This window comes from Bison bison, unplaced genomic scaffold (assembly GCF_000754665.1).
Source record: "Bison bison bison isolate TAMUID 2011002044 unplaced genomic scaffold, Bison_UMD1.0 scf7180017864329, whole genome shotgun sequence".
Classification (NCBI taxonomy): Eukaryota; Metazoa; Chordata; class Mammalia; order Artiodactyla; family Bovidae; genus Bison; species Bison bison.
In genome coordinates this window covers 5,322,642-5,329,700 of record NW_011494901.1, presented here as the reverse complement: position 1 = coordinate 5,329,700, position 7,059 = coordinate 5,322,642, and the positions used below count along the sequence as shown (strand labels likewise).

The following is a 7,059-nucleotide window of genomic DNA, read 5'->3' as shown; positions in this document are numbered from 1 at the left end:
CTCGCGCCGCCCGCGTCTCGCCCCGACGGCCCCTAGGCGCGCTCACCGGGCGCGAGCTTCCTCGCCGCGCGCGCCGCCGCTCCTCCCCCCCGCCACATGACCGCGCGGTGCGGCCCCGATCGGGAAGGCGGCGCGGCGCCCGGGTCCCTGGCCCCGCCCCCTACCTCGGCGCCACCGTCTGAGCTCTCCCGGTTAGGATGCGGGGACTAGGAGCTCTGTGCGACTTGGACACCCATAATGTCCCCAGATACAGGGCAACCGAGTTATAAATAATAGCTCGAGACCTCGAGAAACGACGACGTCGTGTGTGCGTCACTGAAGGTAAAATGAACTGGTTCAAAGCTTAAGCCTCTGCTGCTGCTGCTGCTAAGTCGCTTCAGTCGTGTCCGACTCTGTGCGACCCCATAGACGGCAGCACACTAGGCTCCTCTGTCCCTGGGATTCTCCAGGCAAGAACACTGGAGTGGGTTGCCATTTCCTTCTCCAATGCATGAAAGTGAAAGTGAAGTCATGCCCGACTCTTTGCGACCCCATGGACTGCAACCTACCAGGCTCCTCCGTCCGTGGGATTTTCCAGGCAAGAGTGCTTAAGCCTCTAGGAGTCGCTTAAGAGAAGGATGGAACTGAGCTGTAGAGGGGCTTTTGAAAAGAAGGGTTTCAGAGCCGAGGAATGAGGAGGTCTTGCAGGCCAAAGAAACTGCCAGGGCGAAGGCTAGGCAGTGGGAGGGAACCAGAGGGCAAGGGCCTGGAGAACTGCTACTGAGGAGATCCATTCCTGTGAATTTCCTGAGAAAGACCCTACCTCCCTTCAACTCCACCCAAAATGTGCCAGTCCTTAGCTTCCTCACCTGGTGCAATGATTTTGATATTTCCTAATACCTCGTGTGAAGAGTTGACTCATTGGAAAAGACTCTGATGCTGGGAGAGATTGGGGGCAGGAGGAGAAGGGGATGACAGAGGATGAGATGGCTGGATGGCATCACTGACTCAACGGACGTGAGTCTGAGTGAACTCCGGGAGTTGGTGATGGACAGGGAGGCCTGGCATGCTGCGATTCATGGGGTCGCAAAGAGTCGGGCACGACTGAGCGACTGAACTGAACTGAACCGAATGCCCGACAGGGCTTCCCAGGTGGCTCAGTGGTAAAGAATCTGCCTGTCAACGCAAGAGACGAGGGTTCAATCTCTGGGTCAGGAAAATCCCCTGGAGGAGGAAATGACAACCCAGTCCAGTATTCTTGCCTGGGAAATCCCATGAACAGAAGAGCCTGGCGGGCTACGCTCCATAGAGTCGCAAAGAATCAGACTCGACTGAGCACACACGCATGCCACCCTGTAGTAGGTGATGTGGACCTATCCACGGGCCTGTCTCCTAGACTCCATCTTGGTTAAGGGATGCACGCGCACACGTGGGAGGGCCCTACCACGAGGGCAAGACTCTCTCTGAGCCCTCCCATGTGTCTATTCACACATACCTTTTTCCTCCTGTAAACACTTGTTTCACTACTTTACGTCTCTCCGTGGGAATTCATTTCTACACAGGTGGCGGGCCAGGGCCTTGTCACTGGTCACAGGTTCCTGGTGGTCTAGTGACTAGGATTCAGCACTCTCACTCCCAGAGCCTGACTCTCAGTCTCTCGCCAGGGAATCGAAATCCTGCTTCAAGCTGCTGCAGTCCAAGGCCACCTGAGATCATATTTCGTTCATCCTTCCACTAATACCACACTGACTGACTTTACTCTTCACAGCAAATCTTGAAATCATTTACTTTAAGTCTTCTAACTTGGTTCTTCTTCATCGTTGTCTGGTTATTCTAGTTTCTAGAATACAAATTTTAGATTCAACTTATCAATTTTTATTTTAAAAGAGTATGTTGGAATTTAATTTATACATCAATTTGGAGAAAACTGACATATTAATAATATTGAGTCTTGAAATTCATGAACAAGGTGTGTGCATGCTAAGTTGGTTTCAGTTCAGTTCAGTTCAGTCGCTCAGTCGTGCCCGACTCTTTGTGACCCCATGAATCGCAGCACGCCAGGCCTCCTGTCCATCACCAACTCCTGGAGTTCACTCAGACTCACGTCCATAGAGTCGGTGATGCCATCCAGCCATCTCATCCTCTGTCGTCCCCTTCTCCTCCTGCCCCTAATCCCTCCCAGCATCAGAGTCTTTTCCAATGAGTCAACTCTTCGCATGAGGTGGCCAAAGTACTGGAGTTTCAGCTTTAGCATCATCCTTCCAAAGAACACCCAGGAGTGATCTCCTTTAGAATGGACTGGTTTAGTCGTGTCTAACTCTTTACGACCCTGTGGACCGTAGCCCTCCCAGGGTCCTCTGTTCATGGGATCCTCCAGGCAAGAATACTAGAGTGGGTTTCCATACCTCCTCCAGGGCATCTGGATGCATCTCCTGCATTGGCAGGTGGGTTCTTTACCACTAACACCACCTCGGAAGTCCACAAACATGGTATTATCCACCTATTTGGATCTTTTGATTTCTCATTTGAGTTTTCTGCATGCAGAGTTTGCACGTATTTTGTTAGATTTATACCTAAAGTATGTAATGCTTTTTGGTACCATTTAAAATGGTATTGTTGTTTTAATTTCCAAATGTTTGTCATTACTGTATAGAAATGCATTGTCTTTTCTGTATTGGTCTTGTATCCTGTGGCCTTACTAATGTGACTTATTCAAGTAGCTTCTGTGTGGATTCTCTTTGGAATTTCTGCATAAACAATGTTAACAGAATAGCTGATTTATTTCTTTCAGCTCTATACATCTTTTATTTTCTTGCTTAATGAATTGCCCAGGACTTGCTACTGCTAAGTCACTTCAGTCGTGTCCGACTCTGTGCGACCCCATAGACGGCAGCCCATCCGGCTCTGCCGTCCCTGGGATGCTCCAGGCAAGAACACTGGAGTGGGTTGCCATTTCCTTCTCCATTGCGTGAAAGTGAAAAGTGAAAGTGAAGTCCCTTAGTCGCATCCGACTCGTAGCGACCCCATGGACTGCAGCCTTCCAGGCTCCTCCATCCATGGGATTCGCCAGACAAGAGTACTAGAGTGGCTTGCCATTGCCTAGGACTTACAGGATGACCAATTTGCTTTTTATTCACTAGTCTCACTTAACAAATTATATTTTTCTAATCTCCCCTTCCATAAAAATAAACTCCTTAAAAAATAAACCTCTGGATGGATTTTAGGGATCCATAAATCCCTTAAAAATATAACATTTTATGTTAGTATGTAGATCTGTATTTCCTTGAAGGAAGTGGGTTCATAGCTTACATGACTGTTAAAGGAATTTATATCATCGAAAGGATTAAGGAACTAAATCTTTAGTAAAAGCACAGGTATAATTTCCATGATCTTGTTTTCCTCATATGCAGCAACCAGAGTTATTAAGAACAGGGTTTTGTTTTTCAGCTGTGCCATGTAGGATCTTAGTTCCACAACCAAGTATCAAACACATGGCCCCTGTGGTGGCAGCTCAGAGTTTTAACCACTGGACTGCCAGGGAAGTCCCCCAAGACAAGGTGTTTTTTCCACCTTGCCCTCTCCCCGCTCAACTGGAAAGAATAAATAGTTCTCTGCAGATCTGACTCTTGTGTTAAAGATACACACAAATTCAAATGTTGTTAGGCACTGGTGGTAGGACATGCTTAGAATGCAGAAGAAATATAGCCCCACTAAGGCCAATACCTTATTTCAAAGCCCACAAAAATAAAAATATACCAAGAAGGGCATAAGGGGGGAAAATGACTGTTTATGCACATGTCAAAGCTTATTAAGACACTTTCAAACTTATGCTCCCTACAATGGAAGCCCAGAGTCTTAACTACTGGACCACAAGGGAAGTCCCAGGACACTTTTGAGAAACTGAATAAATCAGGTTAAGAACTCTCACAGAAATACAAAATGATTAAAAATTTGCCACACTTTTATCTCAAGTTTGGTTTATATCATACTGCCTATTTAAACAAAAAGTTTACAAGTAGGTTTGGATAAAACCGAGACAAACAATAAGCAGGTTTATTTTTAAGACTTTTTTCCAAACAACTATGAATGTTAAAGCATTGTGATGAAAGCATTACATGAAAACCTTGGCCTGAAATTAATAAGCATATTTATATTTTTAAGAGTCTTATAATGTATATAGTTCAGTATTAGATTCCATTATTTCCTTTGTTCAAGGAACATCTTAATATGAGGCAATGTTAGTGTTAGGATGGATAAGTAGTAGCAGTCACTTGACAAGAGGATTTAGTGAATCCTAGTGAAAAAAGTCCTTTCTAAACAGATGACTGGGAATTCCCTGGTGATCCAATGGTTAGGACTCCATGCTTCCACTGCATGGGGCATTAGTGGGTTCGATCCCTGGTCAGGGAACTAAGATCCCACAAGCCACGTGGATTGGCCAAAACAAACAAAGTATTAGGGATCCAAAGGAAGATACACAAATGACTAACACATGGAAAGATGCTCAACAGCATTGGTCGTTAGAGAAATGTATCAAAACCAAAATGAAGCTACGACTGTGTATCTACAGGATGGCTATTAGGTGAACAGTAGCAAGTGTTGGCAAGAATATGGAGAATTAGATCCCAATACATGGATGGTGAGAATAGAAAGTAATGCAACCACTTTGGAAAACATTTTGGCATATCCTGAAAATGCTAAACTCGGTTGCAATATGACCTAGCAATCTCTCTCTTTGCTATATCCAAGAGAGTTGAAAACATACATCCACACAAAAACTTGTGCACTAATGTTCATAAAACATAATACCCGAAATGGATACGATCCAACTATGCTGCTGATGGAATGGATAAACAAGATGTGGAATAGCCATACAGTGGAATATTATTCAACCATATTAAGGAATGAGGTACTCATTAAGCCTCCAACATGGATAATCGTGAAAACACTATGCTAAGTGAAAGAAGCCAGATATGAAAAACCACATATTGTATGATTCTATTTATATAAAATCTCCAGGATATGCAAATCTATAGCAACAAAGTGGACTAGTAATAGCAAGGGGCTAGGAGAAGGGAAGAATGAGCAGTGACTGCTAATAGGTATGGGATGTCTTTTGGTTGGGGTGATGAAAGTGTTATAGAATGGGGTAGTTGCACAATCTTGTGAATACGATTTTTAAAATGGACTGTACACTTTAAAATAGTGGATTTTATATGTGAGTTATAGCTTAATAAAGAATAGGAAGGTCTGTATGTTCTAAGATGGTATAATATCCAAAATACATTAAATGAAAAAAAAATGACACAACAGTTTGCATGGTATGTTGCTGCTGCTGCTGCTGCTGCTAAGTCACTTCAGTTGTGTCCGACTCTGTGTGACCCCATAGACGGCAGCCTACCAGGCTCCCCCGTCCCTGGGATTCTCCAGGCAAGAACACTGGAGTGGGTTGCCATTCCCTTCTACAATGCATGAAAGTGAAAAGTGAAAGTGAAGATGCTCAGTCATATCCAACCCTCAGAGACCCCATGGACTGCAGCCTTCCTACATCCATGGGATTTTCCAAGCAAGAGTACCAGAGTAGGGTGCCATTGCCTTCTCCAGCATGGTATGTGGTAACCATATGCTTAAAAGAAAAAAAGTAAGCACACACATGCTACCATATGCTTAAAAAAAGCACACACACACACACAACACACCCACAAAATGCTACCATATGCTTAAAAAAAGCATACACACACACACATCCAAACCAGAAACATTCTTTCCTAAAGGGAGGGAAACTAGCAGTGGCTGAATAACAGGGTGGCCTGAAAGGGAAGCCTACCTTTCTAGTACAGGTCTTCCTTGACTTATGTTGGGGTTACAGCCTGATGAATCCATCATAAATTGAAAATATCCTAAGTCAAAAATGTGCTTAATACGCCTGACCTACCAAATATCACAGCTCAGCCTAGCCTGCCTTTTTTTTGCCCGCCCCCACCCCCCCCCCTGTGGAATGTGAGATCCTAGTTCTGCAATCTGGGATGAACCCACAACACCTAGCAGTGGAAGCTCGGAGTCCTAACCACTGGACGACCAGGGAAGCTCCCATCCTAGCCTACCTTAAATATGCTATCTTAAACGTAAGAATACTTACATTAACTTACAATTGGGCAAAATCATCTTAACATAAAGCCTGTTTTATAATAATTTGTTGACTGTCTCGGAAGTTACTGACCGCTAAACTGAAAGAGTAAACGGTTGCACGGTGCAGAGTGGCGGGGAGGTTTTATCGGCTGTTTACCCTCATTATCACCTGGCTGACTGGGAGCTGCAGCCACCCCCACTCCCTACTATCACAGGTAACATGCTGCATGCGGATCGCTAGCCCAGGAAAACATCCAAATTCAAAGCATGATTTTGAAAGAGTCAATTCCTAGGCAGGTTGATAGTAAGTCTGGGGTCCCTGAGGAAAAGTGGGATCTGGGGCTCTCAAAGAAGAGGTAAGTTTCTGGAATTCTCAAGGAGGACGAAAGGACAAACGTTTTTTTCTACATTCCTTAGTAAGGACTATATAACAACAATGTCTCTGGCTTGAGGACAGTTACTTCTTCCTGAAAACCTTGTGGCTAATCCTGTTACCTTAAAATGTAAATTATGGGAGGGGTCTAGTAAGATCTTTACAACCTTGAGACATTCTTTTGATTTATTGTAATAACTAATTAAAAAAGCATATAACTCCCTTGCTTAGACTAGGAAGGGGGGCTCTCTGTCCCCCTTCCGATGTCTGTGTCAGAAGCTTTCTCTGTCCTTTTTATACTTTAATAACACTCTGCTACACAAAAGCTTGAGTGATCAAGCCTGGTCCCTGGTCCCGAAGCTAAATCTTCCTCACAGATCACAAATCAGACATCATTCACCATAAGCTGTCAATTTCTAGTGTGTATGTTCTCGCTTTTGCTCCATCATAAAGTCAAAACATCCTAAGCTGAACCATTTTAAGTTGGGTACCATCTGTATATGCTTTTGTACATTTTGAATTCTATACAGAGTGCAAGTATTACTTCTTTTTTTAAAGAAATAAAAATGGAAAATTGA

The 7,059-nt window shown here is 44.3% G+C and overlaps 1 protein-coding gene across 1 annotated transcript in view; it reads right to left on the bottom strand.

Moving 5' to 3' along the window:
- CCDC125 (coiled-coil domain containing 125) overlaps positions 1–71 on the bottom strand; it is a 31,700-nt gene extending 31,629 nt beyond the window's left edge. The window contains exon 1 of the mRNA XM_010853594.1: positions 47–71. The gene's annotated coding sequence lies outside the window, so the exon portion shown is untranslated. The remainder of the gene's footprint in view (positions 1–46) is intronic.
- Between the last annotated feature and the right edge of the window lie 6,988 nt (positions 72–7,059).